Genomic DNA, 17,008 nt, shown 5'->3' on the forward strand with positions numbered 1-17,008 from the left:
TTTGCTTCTTGGTCTTCCCTTGGGTTGTTGCAGGTGGCAAATCCTTATAATTCCAGCAAAGCCCTTTGCTTTCAGCAAACCTCACTTTTCTGTTTTCTGTAGGATGATTCTTTATCACATCACAGATGAAGTGTCATCTGCACAAGGGGACAGCAGTATCCAGGATGCCAAGCAAGATGTTTATGGTAAATTCTGGAGTTAGATTAATTAGTAGGAACATCTAAAATGCGTGTGACCTACCAAGTGCCTCAAAATCTGGCTTTGGAATTGGGATTCTCTCCAGCCACGGGAAGAAGTGCCTTTTCTCATGTGAAAGGCAAAGCAAAAGTAAACCTTGCAGTACTGCACATTGCAAGCAAGCTTGGGCACAGGGATCTAATGAGTTCTCACTCACTTTTTAGATCTCTGTGTCTCTGATGTGATATGACTTTCAGAACAAGCACAGAAATGAAACAGTGCAGTAAGAAACGTGTGTATTAACACAGGAGAGCAGTTTGCCACAAATGGTACAATAAGAAGGGAGGGAAGTTTATAGCACATGACCTCTGGAGATCACTTCCAAAATAAATTATCTATGAGCCTATAATTTCTTCAGTATCAATGTGTTGGTAGAATACTTGCTTCTCTGTATACTTTTCTTAAAAATAAGAAAGATTTTCTGACCTTTGCGAAGTGTCTAGGTCCATTTATGCTTTGTGATTTGTACTTCAGAACCAAGTTACAACTACTGCAGTGGCACTCTTGTTTTTGTTAGAAGGTGCCAGCTCCAAAGCACTTCAGGATGAATAAACAGCTCAGAGGTGATGGAGAGAACGGCCACACAAGAATGTGAACAATTTGTCATAGAACAACTCTGTGACCAAGGTGGAAACGTATTTTCTCATGCATGGATATTCTGTGATATTCACATTCGCTATCTTATGTTCACTCCTGACTGTTTTCCCTCCAAATAAATTTAGCCCTGAAAATATTTGTGGAGCCAAAGTACTGATTTCACAGCCAACCTCTTTTGCCAAACAGTAGACTCCAAGCTATCTGATACTGTTGCAGTCCTAGGCACATTTTAAGAGGAAAGTTTTTGTTTGGCAAGAAAAAGTGAATTTCCATTGCACCGAACTGAAGCCTGCACCTCTTCTTTCACTCCTGTGTGAAACAACTGCTGAAGGCAAATTGGCAAGATATTGGGATTCTTGCAGATTGTTAGGTTAAGAAAAGAGCAGTCAGACCACAAACACTCATCTCCTCCTGGCAGTCCGTCCATAGATACCTGAAGTCCAGCACCTGGGGCAGAGTGGGCCAGGCCTCACTAGCTGAGGGCAGCTCACGTTTCTGCAGGTTCTATATTACTTGGGGAGTATAGCCAGGTAACACACCTTTTTTTTTTTTTTAAGCAATTAAAGTAACGGTGTTCTGAGCTATGTTGGCAAGAGCGGAGTCTGAAGATGAGGTGATTATTTCTCTTGGCACTTACTAAGCCAAACATCATAGGTATCCCCAGTTCAAAAGACACACCAAAAAATTTAAAGATCTCATGAAGGGACAGCAAGAGGGTTAATGGGCTGGCCATACTGACATACGAAGAAAGGTTGAAGGAATAGTGTTGTTTTAGCCCAGAGAAGAGAAGGCTCCTGGCAGATCTACTCACGTTCTGCCAATACTTGAAATGTAGGAGATGAAGGCACTCACTTCACAAACATATGTGGTAGCAGCACAAGAAGCAGAGGCATGAATTGTATTAGAAAAAACTCTGTAAGTCTGCAAGGAGATAAGAAACAAATTCTTTATCATAGGAACAGTTTAATATTGCAGTAGGTTGTCCAGAGAAGTCATGAAGTCCCTCCTGCTGGAAATACTCACAACTTGGATTGACAGAGCCCTGCACAATCCAGACTGAGGCTGGACAAGATCATCTCGTGAGATTCTTCCCATCCCAGAGACTTCTACTATACTATGATTTATATATTCTCTATATATTCAACTTATTAAAGCCTCAGATGGGTTGCTGCAGCAAGGAAGATCTTTTTAGGGAATCACGAATTTATTCTGCCAGCAGCTTGATGACACTAGCAGCTGACAAAAAGTTGTTTTTATCTTATGACTTCTATTAATTATTCAGTAACCTTGTAAAGTTTCCCATCATCCCTCTAGCCTATTGAAATTGCTTACAAGAGCAGGTTGAATTTCACAGATTTTTTACCTGGTACCTTAGTATCCAATTAGAAAGATAAATAGATAGTGAAAAAATCAATTAAAGCAGAAAAGTTTTAATGCATTAAACTAGAATTGTTTTTGACCTGGAAGAATTGGGTCATTATCTAAATATTCCCAAGTCTTGGAATTGCTTTCATCCTGTGGCTCAGCTCTGGTTCCTCGGTACTTCTTAAGAAAATTAATCTAAATTTTATTATACATCAGGAGTTCTGAAGAGTTTGAAGACTGCTGTATTTACAACATCAAACAATTTAGAGGCAAAATGGATGACTTTATGCTTCTGTTCAGACTTGTGAAATTATGGGGTCATGGAATGAGAGGGGTTCTCTTGTTAACTTAACTATTTCCATAATTAACATTCGTTTGGCTACTTGAGGTTTAACATGCCATTTCATTAAAATAATGCAATTGCAGATTGAGAAAAAAAGTTTTGAAAGTATAATTGGTTTTCATTGTCAATATAACTTAAAATCCCATTAGCCACAAAATTTCAGCATTGTTTTCCTAATGACTTGCATAATTGGATCATCAGATTTCTCTCCTTTAAAAAAAAAAAAAAAAAAAAAAGATTCAGTTGGTGGTTTTAAAGGTTATAATTTGCATGATTTTTTTCCCCCTTAGTGTTACATTTTCACTTCTATTTCCACCAATGCTGAAAGGTCAGAGACCTAGCAAGTTAAATGAAATCATGTCAAGAGCAACTGGAGCTGTTACTTCCTCCCTCTTTTTTCTATTTATTGAGACTCTGACAGCTTCTGCCACATACGTACATGGAGCCAGTTTGAGTTGAGATAGGTCTAACTCAACCCATTAAGGGGTGTAGAGCACTCTTCTGGGTCTTCTATGGTGCTGCTTTCTCTTTTACATATGCCTATGGCAAGTTTTGTCACTTCATTTGGGATCTCCACTGCCCTCTTTCTTGACCATTTTGGAGACATTTTAAAATAAAATGTGAAACAAAGTTGTAGAAGCAGTCACAGCAATAAATATTTTTAGAGGTAATACATTAATATAAGCAAACTAGATCTGCCATATGTACTACTGGAAAAATTCCCTTCTCTTAACCTCTGTGTTTGTGTTATGGCAGGAGTCAAACACTGAAAAACTGTAGAAAAATCATGTTTCTGGAGGAGTTCCTGAAAGGTCATCCAGTACATGCTTTTGCCCAAGGCATGGTGAACTCTGCCTAAACCATCCCTGACAGATGTCCAGCTTACTGATTTTTAAAAATCTCTAGTTTTGAAGTCTCTATTTTCTCTAACCAATGCATTCAAGTTTTTAAAAATATTTACAATTCATTGCTGTATTTTAGGCTGGGTTGGTTTTCTATTTGACATAGAGCAAAATTTACTTCTGTCCTCTATGCAGTAACCTTTACACGTATTTGAAGACCATCAAAATGCTTTTCAAATGCCACTTACCTAACGAATCAAGCCAACTTATTTTGTCTATAGAGCTCATGTCTTAAAACCCTGTGATTATTCTTGTTTCTTGGTTGGTCAGCATCTTTCTTGAAAATATTTGAAATCTAGACAAAGCATTTGAGATGAGCGAAATAGAAAGTTTATTTCTTTTGTCTTTGATTTGATTCCCTTATTTACACCTTCAATGATGAAGCTTCCTTTTTGTCTTTGAAATAGCCTAGCATTGCTGACTCATGCTCAATTTATGATCCACTATAGCCCTTGTAGCCTTTTTCAGCACAACTGTTACTCCTCATCCTATCATTGTGCAGATGGTTACTCTTATCTAAGTGGAGAACTTTTGATTTTAGCCCTTATTAAATTACATCCCAGTCACTTCAGACTATTTCTCCAATTTATAATAATCAGTTTGAATTCTAGCCCTGTCATCCACATGCTTTTTCAGCCTCTCCCAACTTTGAATCATCTACGAATATAGCAAGTATATTCCCTATTCCATGCAGTTTATTGCTGAAAGTGGTCCATAGACTTCAAATTAGTTCCCAGTGGGCCTCATAGAGACATCCTTCCAGCTTAACAGTTCCTCTTTATGCATAGCACCTCAATCAGTTGTGGCCCTACCTTATGGCAGTTTCAGGAAGAACCTGGATTGCATAGAAAAATGTCATAAAAGACACTGTCAAAGGATTTAACAAAGTCAAGATATTTTTCTTTTCAATACACAGGCCTGTCACCGTGTCATAGGAGAAAACTAGGTTGCTTTGACATGATTTGTTCTTGACAAATCCGTGTTCTCTGATTTTTATCCCCTTGTTGCCTTCCAGATGTCTGAATATTTGAACCAGTATTTTTTTGGTAATTGAAATTAGTTTGACTGATCCGCACTTCTTTTCACTTTTTTAAAGATAATGACAATGTCTGCCTTTTTCTGTTGTCTGAAACTTTACCGGTCCTCACTTAGTTCTCAGAGTAATTGCTCAGGGCTCTGAGATCACTTCAGCCAGCTCTCTAAGTACTCTCTGGTGAATTTCATCAGGACCAGCCAGTTTAAAAACATCCAGCTTCTCAAAGTGGAATTAAACCTATACTTTTCCTTTTTGATCCCAGGTTCTTACCCTTCTGTCGTTGATGCTAATTGTGTTAGACATCTAATCACAGCCACTGTATCAAGTGAAGACTGAAAGAAAAAAACCTCAACATTCTACTCTTTGGCTGCCTGTGCACCACTGAGCCCTCATGTACACAGGAACCAACAAAATGTTTTGATAATCTCCACTTTGTATGGTGATAGAATTAAGGAAAGAGGAAGACAGCACTCTTCATATTCAAATTTGTTTTTGACCTCAGAAGGAAGTAGGAAGTCTGACTTGGGCCACATACATGAAATTCATCACAATCGTTCTGATCATTAAAGTATTTTTGATATCTAGGCTAAGTATGATCAAACATCCCTCTGTAATCAGTAGAAGACAGAAAGACACTTCCAGGAGCAGTATTCCCCTCTCTTCCCTATACACATGCTATATGGGTCTCAACCTTGCAAGCATATACAATGATGATACCAGTGCAAGCAGACATTAAAGATTTGATGCATGGAAAGGTTGTATTACATTTTTTGCACATCATCATGAAGAAATGGTCAGTTTTTGTCTTTTTTTTTTTTTTCCATTTACATCATTATATATAAGACTGTATTGCCTTAGCCCTATCTTTTATACAAAACTTAATTCTAAGTTTCTGATTCTCAAATGTTCAGTTTTATACACAGCATTGTTTGTGACACACCACTTGTTTTTTTGGTTTTGTTGGAAATCTGAATTATGCAGGAATTATTCGTGGATATATGATAATCTCTGTCTGTTCAAGACAGGAATTTACCAGCACCAAAAGCTGGCTGATATCCTAATTCTTTCCAGGCCAGAACAAGATTTTATTTTAGCCAGTTTTAATGTGACTTCTAGAAGGTGATTCTTGAAATAGAACTGTAGCACAGTGTCAGTTTGAGACAGCTTGACCTACTAATATATCAACAGTATGGCAACTCAAGTAGTTTTACAGGGCTAAATCCATTTTGTATCACCAGTGCAGTCAAACTTTCCAGTCTTACTGCCTCAATTTCCCCACTCTGGGGGCCTGTTTATTTCCAGCACTCTGTAGAAGGCCATGTCATCCTGTGTGTTATCTCCCTAGAGGCACAATACGTTTTTTTTCTCTTTTTCTATTTTTTCTTTGTCTTTCCTTCTTTTGCTATTTTTTTTTCTCTTTTCCTTTCCCTTTCCCTTTCCCTTTCTCTTTCCCTTTCCCTTTCCCTTTCCCTTTCCCTTTCCCTTTCCCTTTCCCTTTCCCTTTCCCTTTCCCTTTCCCTTTCCCTTTCCCTTTCCCTTTCCCTTTCCCTTTCCCTTTCCCTTTCCCTTTTCCTTTCCCTTTCCCTTTCCTTTTCTTCTTTTTTTTCACAGAAAAAAGAAGCACTTTCTTAATTTTCAGAATCTTTGTCTTCCTTTTTTTTCTTTTCCTGCACTTGACTGCACATTGATGTATTCACTGCGCTTCATACGAGTCTCAGCTCAGCTTGGCTACATTATGGTGTGACTGTATGTGTGGGTGTCTGTGTGTGTATGGGGGGAGGGATGTGTAATAGATTCCTGAAGAAAATAGAGGAGGGTTTCCTTTTATACCAAATCAAGCGATTACCCTTCACTTGATGAAGTCTGGCACATACCTTGGTGTTCCATATGAATATCCTGACAGTAACCTGACTATAATGCAGATTCCTGCCCCAGCTTCCTGAGCTTTGTGATGTGTCTCCTTATTCCATTAGCACTTTGTCAGCTGCTCCCCTAATTCCACAGTAATAAGGAGAGGGGAGTTGGTGTGAAGTTCTTGATACTGATGAAAAGTCTCGTATTGTACTTGCTCGTTCTCAATTTGCACAGTCCCTGTTTTTGTGCTTCTGCTTCTCTCACCAACTGATCCATCTGACATGCAGCTTGTGCAGCCTCATTGTGGAGGACTGCGAATTTAGATGTTTGGTGTTCACTTTGAATGTGATGTTGGATAATAACAAGATTGCTATCCGATACCTTCTGCGTAGTTCCCTATCAGTGTTTCAGAGGAGGCCACTTTGACATGGCAGTAGGGATCTGCTGAAGTAGTTTCTGTACTGAGAGAGGGATGTTTAGCTATGGGTTTTCTTTGGGGTGATGAGCTGTGGCTGTATTTTTTGTTTTGTTTGTTTGCTATTTGTTTTGTAATTTCTAATGAATTCCATCTATGTCATTTTGTCCTTAAAAGGAAGGAAGCAGAATAGGATTGAATGGGCAGATGAATTAAAAAACAGAGCAGAAAGGAACTGCATAGTGTTTCCTTCTTATGGTTCACGTGATTTTAGAGATATCCAAGGTGTTCCTGTATTGTGGCTTTCATTTATAACTAACATACCTTTATTAAGCAGACATATATAATCATCATTTTTGTTCGTTTTTTGTATAATTGAAGCCATTGTGTTTATATTACTGATACAAAACAGCCATAAGCACGTCTTCATGCTATTAATAAGATACCATGTAAATATGATTTAATTTTTTTTTATGTTTATAATGCAGATCAAATAGATTAGAAAAATTTTGCTGAAGTGCAGGAATAGCAGCCAGAAAAACACTGCTTGAAATTTCTTCCCTCTATAGTTTAGTGAAAATAACTTAACTGCTCTGCAGCAATTTTATGATCTCTGAAATGGGGACAATAGCTGAGGGATAGTCCTTGGCAAATGACTTAAACAAGACTACATTTATGTGACTGAAATATAGGATATCTTTACTGACTTTTTCTGTTGAATTTCTTCTTTCATTTTTCACATAATTTATTTCAATTTACCAAGTAACTACTTGGTGTCAGCTTTCAAGGTTATATTGAATTATATTTATTTTTCTGATTGTATTTGAACTAGAATCCTTAACTCATCAACACAGGAAAAAATTATCTCATCAGACTGTAATTTGACATATTTGTGAATTTGCATATGGCATTGTATTAGCACAGTGCGTCCAATAGCTTTATCTTTGCAGGTCTGAAGAACAAGTTAGGCTTGCAGGACAGATTTCAGTATGGTTTCACTGCAGCTGTGGGAACACAGCTTAAAAATTAAATAGGCTGCTTCCTGTCCATGTTCTGTTACTCTTAGGGCCGTTTCTTGAATGGTGATGAGTGGTTTCCTATGTCTGAACACAGTAAGTCCATTTACAAAACTGTAGCGAATTAATAGGTCCCTCATAGCTGTGGAGGCTGCCTTTAACTTAAGGTGTTTTTTGTCCCAGTTCTGTGGGGACAGAGGTTTTCCTTGCAGAGTAACACAATTTGCTGTATTTTTTAGAAAAGCATATAGATACCTAGTGAACACCTGGAACACAATGCATGTTTTACAGCAAGATGCATGTACTCAATTCATTGGTCCTTAGATATCACCCATCACTTTATCTAGACAAATTCTGCACAGTAGAAGGTATAAAGCAGGTCCCTTCCTCTGTGTGGAAGTGGACCTTTGATGGGAGATGTGATGGGTGGCCTCTATGCTCAGAGGCAGTGGCGGAGAGCTGTGGTCCTTAATTCTGTGAAGGGTGGCTTGGTGTTGGCCCAAGCTCAAAGTGGCTTCACAATGCCTTGCTCCCCCATCGTTAGCACGAGAATCAGTGCCTCAGACTGCTGGCATGGTAACAGGGTGACAGCTGCCATTTTAGTCGTCATTTGAGATTTAGCCCAGGAACATTTTGGAACTTGAAACCAGAAGTCTCTGCAGTTTGAGCTGAAAAGAAAATGTCTGGAGCCAAGAAAGAAGTAGTTTTATATCCCTTCTGTAGGCTGGGCAGCTGAGACAGTCTTCCCAGGAATGGCTGTAGCCCCATTTTAAGCGGAACAGATAAATGATGGTGTCAGGCAATGTGGCAATGTTTATCTCAATGCTTATCAACACTGCACTGGGGGAATTAGGGAAGTAAAGGTACACTTGGTTCTAATAAATGTAGCACAAATATATATTAGGAGTGGTTGTGGCATATAGCTGTTGATTCAGTTCTACTAATCAACATACAAGCACCTACACCTTGCAGCAATTAGAAAACTTGGAGAAAGTAATGCTACTAGTGATGTGTGTGACTCAAGAGCAAATAAACAGTCATTAAAATTCTTCCACAGTAACAGAATCTGATAGTGACTCAGAAGCAGTAAGCGAGAATAGATAGTCTAGCTCCAGCCCTAATGGAGAAGGATTTGTGCCAGCTGATAGTTTTCTATTTCTTTCGGTTAAATAAGTGTGAGTGCCCTGGGTTGCAGCCTGGGTAGCTAATGCAGGCTGAATCACCTATGTTATGAAATTTATGCATAGTAGTCAGATGACAATTTTGTTACTTACTGATAGAGTCACCCCCACATATGTTTTTGTAATCCTCATTGACATTAATGGGAAATACGCTGCTATGTGGACATGCAATATAGACACAGGGTCATAAACTTTTCTCATCCTTCCATCCTTGTTAGTCAGAGGGAAAACAGCCCTTTTTGCTACATTCCCACACAGATTAAGACCAAAATATGCTTCTTTTTCTTCCTTCCTCTATAATACTGACTGAATGCAAGGTGTTGGTTATGATGAGATATATTTCTGCTGTATCTGGGAAGAAATTGGAATGGCTCATTTGTATCATTTTGTATTAATATCATATTATTCTGTACCTATATATGTATTTTTCAATCGGAAAGCTAATGTATACAAAACATAAGGTATAAACTTTGTATTCAGCTGGTTTTTATTGTTTTCACTGCACAGTTTTGAACGGGCTGTCTGGATCCCTCTCTGGATCACTTTTGCTTGTTTTCTACTAGCCTTGGAAACAGCTTGAAAAAACCAAAAACGGTCTGTAAGAAAATCAATGCAACAGTATTTTTGAAAGGTACAGAGGACAACAGTGATAATTATGAGCCTATTTGCCTGATATTGACCTTCAGAGCAGTAATGAAATGGTTGATTCAGTTCAATTAATAAAGAGTTAAAAGAGGTTACTTTAATTATTGCCAATCAACAGTGGTTTGTGATTTAAGGATTTGTTAATCTGGGTTTCTACATTTTTATGAGATTGCAATTTTGATGGAGAAGTCTGCTTATTTAATATAGTTAGACATTACCAAGGCATTTGATTTGGCACAAAAAGATTGTCAACATTTTATGGGCTGGTTTGTTATTGGAATTAATACAAGGGTTTTTCATGATGTAGAAAGAATAGTGGAAAATCATTCAGTGGGTTCGAAACCTTATCATTCCTGGGCTTCAAAATGTTGTTGTAAATGGGGATTATTAGAAAGCAGCCACACTCTCAGAGCAGCCCTGGTACGGTCCTTTATTCACTCAATATATATTATGTTTTGGAAAATACATAATAGTGTTTCCAGTACCATCAAATATGAAGTGACATCAAATGATTGCTCACAAATCTTCACCCTTCAAATCTGTACATTTCCAATTTGGAGAGAAGGATATTGTGAGGGACTGTGTCCAAGGCCGTACTCATGTCCAGATAGAAGACATTAGTGACTCTTCCCTTGTCCACTTATGCACTTACACCATCTCAGAAGGCCTCTAGTTTGGTCCAGCAGGATTTGCCCTTGCTGAAGACTTCTCAGTGTCCTGTATCTCTCTTCTATGTGCCTTAGCATAGCTTCTAGGAAGATCTGCTTCATGATCTTCCCGGGACAGAGGTGATGCTGGCAGGATGGTAGTTCCCTGAGTCATCCTTTCTACACTTCTTAATAATGGATGTGACATTGCCTTTTTTCCAGTCAGCAGGGACTTCATGACTTTCCAAGTATCATAGAGAGTGGCTTGTTGAATACATCAGCCAGTTCCCTCAGGACTCTGGGATGCACCTCACTGGGACCCATAGACTTATGGATGTTCACGTTCCTCAGGTGGTTGCAAGCCTGATTGTTGCTTACAACATGAGGAACATTGCTCTCTCATTCCTCACCTTCCAACTCATCTGCTTGAGGAGTGTGTGAAGATCCCTTACTAGTGAAGACTGTGGCAAAACAGTCATTGAGGACCTCAGCCTTCTCCTTGTCCATTGATACCAGCCTGCATGCATTGCTCAATGGGGGGGGTGGGGATAAGCACTCTTGAACTTTTCTGGTTGATGTGCCTGTAGAAGCCTTCCTTGTTCTTTGCACTCCTTGCCAAGTACTATTCCAATTGGGCCTTGGCCTTTCTGACCCCATCTCTGTACAGCCTAACAAATTCCCAAAGAATTCACGCAGGGATGAAGTCTGGCATCTTCTGTGCAAACTTTTAGGGGAGCATAAAAGTGTTTTTTTGGCCTCATCAGTTACACTTCTGAATCTTAAAATAAATGAATGATTTTTTTTAGAGACAATGTAATTAAGTAGTGCCTGTTGGTAGTAATGCCTGTTGGTGCCAGAATTTTCAGGACAAATGATCAATATTTTTAAGTCTAAAAAGAATAATTTCCTTCCATATTTGATGTTCAAGCTGCTGTTGTATTTTTCTAATTCCATGATCTGTTTGCAATTTCATACCATCACTGCTGAATACTAATAAATATGCATCCTTGAAAAACTGTGTATTGAGATAACATATAGTTGTTTCACAGTACCCACTGAAAACAATCCAGTGGGAATTCTTGCTTGTAAATATTACCTTACGTATCCTGAACATACCAAAACAGAATTGGATTTTGGATTCAGACCAAAATATGAAAGATATACCAATGAGAAGAATGCTGCACTGGTGAGGTATTTGCACAAGCTGGGGTTCACACCTTCAGATTTCAGCTGTCTAATAGCATCTTCATAGCCCACTCATCTGAGCAGTCACTGCAGTCAGGGATGAGAAACAAGCAGGCCTAGAGGTGGTTGATCCCCATGTTAATAATGGTAGCTTGTATGTCCCAACAGTTCTACTTGGGTAGCTTTTCTTTGGTAATGCAAAGAGCATGGATACAACCATGGATAAAATATAACTACAGGTGCATCGTTTCATTAGAATATTTGCTATTTTCGAAGACTACCTAGCTTTTTAGCTTTCTGGATGTATGAGGAGTGGCTATAGCCCCTTGGATTGTTCAGCCTGGAGAAGAGGAAGCTGACGGGAGACCTCATTGCAGCCTATGGCTTCCTCAAAGGAAAGCAGAGGGCAGGCACTGATCTCCTCTCTTTGCTGTCCAGTAATAGGACCAGAGAGAACAGCATGGAGCTGTGACAGGAGAAGTTCAGATCAGTGTCAGGAAAAGGTTCTTCAGCAGTGGATGGTTGAGCACTGGAACAGGCTCCCCTGGGCAATGGTCGTGGCATCAAACTTGCTGGAGTTCAAGAAGTGTCTGGACAATGCTCTCAGATGCTCAGTCTGATTTTTGGGTGGTCTCCTGTGTGGAGCCAAGAGTTTGCAGAATCACAGAGTCATGGAATAGCTTAGGTTGGAAGGGGCCTCAAGGATCATCAAGTTCCAACCCCTCTGCCTCAGGTGGGGTTGCCAACCACTAGATCAGGTACTGCATCAGGTTGCCCAGAGCCCCATCCAACCTGGCCTTTTACATCTCCAGGGATGTGGCATCCACAACATCTCTGAGCAGCCTGTTCCAGCACCTCATCACCCTCTCAGTGAATAAAGATGGGCTCTGTTTGGACTTGATCCTTGTGGGTCCATTCTAATTTGTCTTATTTTATGATTTTGTGATTCTTCTGTTTTCTCCCTGAAGGTCATAGGAATGGGGTATTTCCAGTAGTCAGCACCTGTTTCTTGAATGGCAAATAAAGCAACCTTCACAAAGGTTCATGCATGTTCGGTCTCAACCAAATCTCATCAGCCTCAAGAGATTTTCAGGCATAATTTTGCAAGAATATGAGAGAGCCTTCTACATCACAGAGGCTTTTTGCTAGTTTTTTACATACTTTGAAAAAATTAGTTATGAATAATCTATAAAAAACAAAATTAGCATTGTTAATTTTTGTCTGACTGTGTTCTTAATTGGAAATCTACTGATTGCTTCCAGTAAGCATTAAGCTTTCCTCCATAATTTTTAAGATTTTAAGCACATCACTGTAAAGCAAATTAATAATTTTCAACTAATTCAACAAAAGAGTTTTTGAGAGATTTCTGTTTTGATGTTTTTACAAAAAAAAGAACAAAATAATATAAAATAATATAACTAATAATATAAATAATATAAAATAAAATAACTAAAGTGGAATTTCTTTGAACCTCACCTCTTGCTTTTGCATGCTTTTAGATACTAACTCAATACAAGATTTCTTTGTCTTGATAGTGTCTCCCTCACATTGCAGGTTAGAGTTCAGGTTTACTAAGACAGTCGTACCTTCTATGAAGTCTCTTTTCATTCAGAAGCCATCTGTCTAGTCTGTAAAGCGTGGAATTCTTGTTTTGTGTCCCACAGTGGTATGAATATTAGACCAAATCCTTAGTTCCTGCTATATCTGCAAATTTTAATGCAAACATTTTGCTGAGATTCTTTCTTTTTAGTTTTAGCTGTTTTAACATCTCTGTTGTTTGCTTTTCTGTAACTATTCATTACAAATTTGGTTGGTATGAATGCTTATTAGAGAGATACCTTCTACAAAGGTATTTTTACACTTATTTGAGGAAATGTATTTGCAGAAATGTCAGTGTTTACTAATTGCTACCTTTACTGGGGACACTCACCTATTTCCAGAATTTCTAAGAGGAAGAAATGTAAGGAGAGGAGAACAAAGAAAAGTCAAAGGAAAATGATTTCAAGAAGCATAATATGAACATCAAAGAAGTGATTGCAACACGACTAAAGGTGTAGAGACGTAAATGTGCTTAGTATAGTGTTTGTCTAATGATGGTGAGTGCAGTTATAGATGAGCACTTTCACTTATAAAAAAACTTGAACTGACCAGTTTAATTATTTAGTCTTTTGCCTTATTTCTCCTCTCAATGCTTTTTTTTCCAGCTCTTAATAATCCTGATCAACCTTGAAAAAAAGAGACATAAAAGTCAGTGAAAAACATTCATTTACACACGGGTTTATTGATTGCCACTAGAATCAAGGCAAAGGAAATTTTTGCTTTATTGTATTACTGAACCTATGAAAAAAATTGAAATAGACCAAATCCTGAGATTATCAGAAAGGAGTTGATTAATTTCATTTTGAAGCGATGACTGCTAGAATTAACTTTGGTAATTGTTACGGACAAGAATTGCCTGGTCTACAGGGCTAGCCTTTTTCAGGTCAATAGAAAGATTCCTAGTAATTTAAGTAAGAGGTAGCTATGAGTATGTATGAGTAACATGGTCTACATTAATTTTATTGTAATGCCTTCGTGGAGCTCAAGAAACAGACAGTGTATTTTGCAATGAAAACACTGACAGTATTCAGTGGCTGCTTTGTAAGTTGTCATCTTAGGAAGTTAGTAACTGGCAGACTCTGTGTTTTAGCTTTTCCCTATCAGTGTAGAGCGTGCCTACATTCATGCTCATTAATCTTTCCTGTCCTTCTCCAGAATAAGTTGTACCATGGACATGGTTCAAATTTTAGTGGCTTTGCTTTTGAAAATGTGGCACTGGATTCTGTCAGCTGCTGTGGTACCTGGGAGATGCTTGCCAGATGTCCCACAACCTGTGGTGAGACAGAAAATGGCCTTTTGTGACATCTTTCCTGGAAAAAGCCTTCACTTACGAATGGTAAATACAACAAACTTCTACATGGAAGAATTTATTGAACTCATCTGTAAGTATTTATTTTCTCTTCATTGTTGATGTGTTGTGTAATGAAAAGTTAAATGTTGAGTTATTCTGCAGACTACTGTTCATTTTCTGATTGCGCACATGAAATTTTTCTCATCCAAAATTGTTCTATTTTCTACTATAATAAAAGATCCCACTGATACTGATAGGTTATTATCAGTCATGGCTGTGTTCTGTGAACATAAATGTGGTACTCATTTACATCTTTTTGACACTTTTGTCCAAGAACATCATGAGCCATGCAGATGGCATTATTTGCTCCACAGCTCATCTCCTTGACACTTTCTGGATCTGTGCTGTATTTCACTGATGGGTGTCTTTGTGGAAAGGTTATGTTCTGCCAGCATATTTACAATGCCCCGTCTGCCTTCATACATCTTGAAAATTGATTCATATGATAAACCAGTGTGTCCACATCAGGCCAATAGTCCTATTCATAGAATAGAAGGCAAAGTTATGCCTTTTGCATAACTTTGAATTTCTCCCTTAAAACAGAAACAGGGAGAAGAATGTTTTTTGTTTGCATAAGAGAAGAAAGTTTAAAAGTTCAAAGGGGGAAAATGTGTTGCTGGTTGTTTTTTTGTTTTGTTTGTTTTTTACACTGTGCTCACTCTGATGAGCTGCTCTTGTGTCTTTGTTCTGCAGAATGTCTTCAAGACAGTAGTATATAAATGGAAAGACAAGGAGGAAAAAACACATCCAAAAATAGTGCTCTGATACAAATCAAATTGCAGTCAACTAAGAAAAAATCTTTTTTCCTACTTGTTTCTGAATCTCAGTCTTCCATATTGTGCTGTCTGTCATTTTCTACTGTCTGTTTATGTATTCAATTTTTCAAGTTGTACATTAAACTCATGACCACCTCATGGTAAGTGAAAATAAAGCACCTTTCAATGCAATGGCACTTGCCAGAAATCAGAAAGCTGATGGGAATGTGGCATAGCACTGTCCAGAAAAGGTGCAGCTGTAGTTATTGCTTGAAATTGCACAAGAAAAATGTCTTTTTTTTTTTTTTTTTTTAAATAATGGTATCAAAGACATTAGAAATTGTTCATATGCAAATAGAAAAACAACTGTATACATGTGTGTGATGGACTTAGAACTCAGTTTCCCAATTTCTGTTTGAATCTGCTACAGGAAAATGTGGCTATGCTAGGAAAATCTCATCCTGCAGTAGTTGCATTTCTAGGGGGTATTAACAAACCTTGATTAGGTCTTTGAAAGAGCATCTTGAGAAGATCTTTGTGTAGAAGAAAATGTCAGACTGTCCACAGTCCTGTCTGCTATTTTGTGCTGCAAAGTCCTTCTTTGTGAAATTTAAGAAAAAGGCACAGAATGGGAAGAACAGCCCCCTCATTCATTTGCTTATGAAAAGGAACATTTGCTTATGTTAAGGAACATAAATTGTAAATGCTTTATTTACTGAACAACATTGTAGAACAGCTGAAGTCTCACTAAAAGCCTGTCGGATTCAGGTTTGCACAGAACTCTTTTTATTTCCTGTCTGTCATTCTCCTCTTGGGTTATTGTGGCATTTCACAAAACTTCTACCAAATTCTCCTGTGTATTTTCAAAATGAGCCTGTTAATTACCACTGGCTTTGGTTATTTGATAGGTGCCTAAATCTAAACCGTGCCTCTCATAGCCTTAGCCCAGGAAACCTCAGCCTCCAGAGCATTACTGTATTTTGCATCAAGTTTTTCCAATCTTGCTGGAAGCACTAGTCATTCCTGTAAATGGAATTTAATTTGAATTGAATTTCTCATTTCACTAATGCAGTGAAATACTCTCCTTCTTTCTCTCTGCTTTCCTCTGTTTCTCTTTCATCCCCACCACTTTTAGGAAATACACCAATTTTAGGAAGTATAGGAGGCTCAACACAGGTAAGCAGTAACCATTTTGTTGTGCATACAGAACAAAGAGGTTTCTAAGTGGCAATGGAAAGACATTTGGATGGATGCTGTCCATTCCCATTCTCTGTGGTGCCTCTGGAGATAATGAGAGTCTTTTTAGGACTGAGTAGACCTAGACAGGCATGGAGATGTTGGACACTAGGGATTAACTCAAAAGGTAGGGTCAGAGAAGAGATAAAGTTTATAAAACATACAGAATCAAGAGAAAAAAATGAGATTAAGGACAGTCTTACAAATCAGTACAGTCAAGAGTGAGACTGCTGCATTCTCTTCACTGAAAAGCTAACACTCCCTTTATTCAGAAATGTTTAAAAGTAATAATCAGTGCCTTGAACTCCTCCAGCCTCCTTTCTTTTAACCTTATCCTTCTATCACACCCCATGTTATGTCCACTAGGAAGATCCTCTTCTCCTACAAAAGCAAGAAGCTCAATTAGAAAAGCAGCAACATTTGCAGCACAGCCCCCTCAGTACTGCAGCCTCCTTTAATCCAACCTAAGCTGAAAGCATTCACTTATATGTCTGCTCTGCCACAATGGAACATATTGATTATCAATACAGGGACCACATTTTCAAAACAAGTCAACTGTAGGGCTTGCTGTGTACAGTTGTGGCACTGTTGTGAAGAGAGCCCTGCTCTGTGACATTTATGGACACGTTCTCAATAGATGATGT

General features: G+C 38.3%; 1 long non-coding RNA gene across 3 annotated transcripts in view; it reads left to right on the plus strand.

Moving 5' to 3' along the window:
* LOC149919231 (uncharacterized) overlaps positions 1–15,343 on the plus strand; it is a 61,116-nt gene extending 45,773 nt beyond the window's left edge. Inside the window, exons 4-5 of one of the 3 annotated variants that reach the window (XR_016464554.1) lie at positions 14,178–14,404; positions 15,067–15,343. This is a non-coding gene — a long non-coding RNA (uncharacterized LOC149919231). Of the gene's footprint in view, positions 1–102; positions 186–754; positions 957–14,177; positions 14,405–15,066 lie in introns of those variants that run through there. The other 2 variants (XR_016464553.1, XR_016464552.1) reach the window with 2 other exon arrangements.
* Positions 15,344–17,008: the final 1,665 nt, after the last annotated feature.

The sequence above is a fragment of the Phasianus colchicus genome, chromosome 2, assembly GCF_987193195.1.
Source record: "Phasianus colchicus chromosome 2, bPhaCol1.hap1.1, whole genome shotgun sequence".
NCBI classification, from domain to species: Eukaryota; Metazoa; Chordata; class Aves; order Galliformes; family Phasianidae; genus Phasianus; species Phasianus colchicus.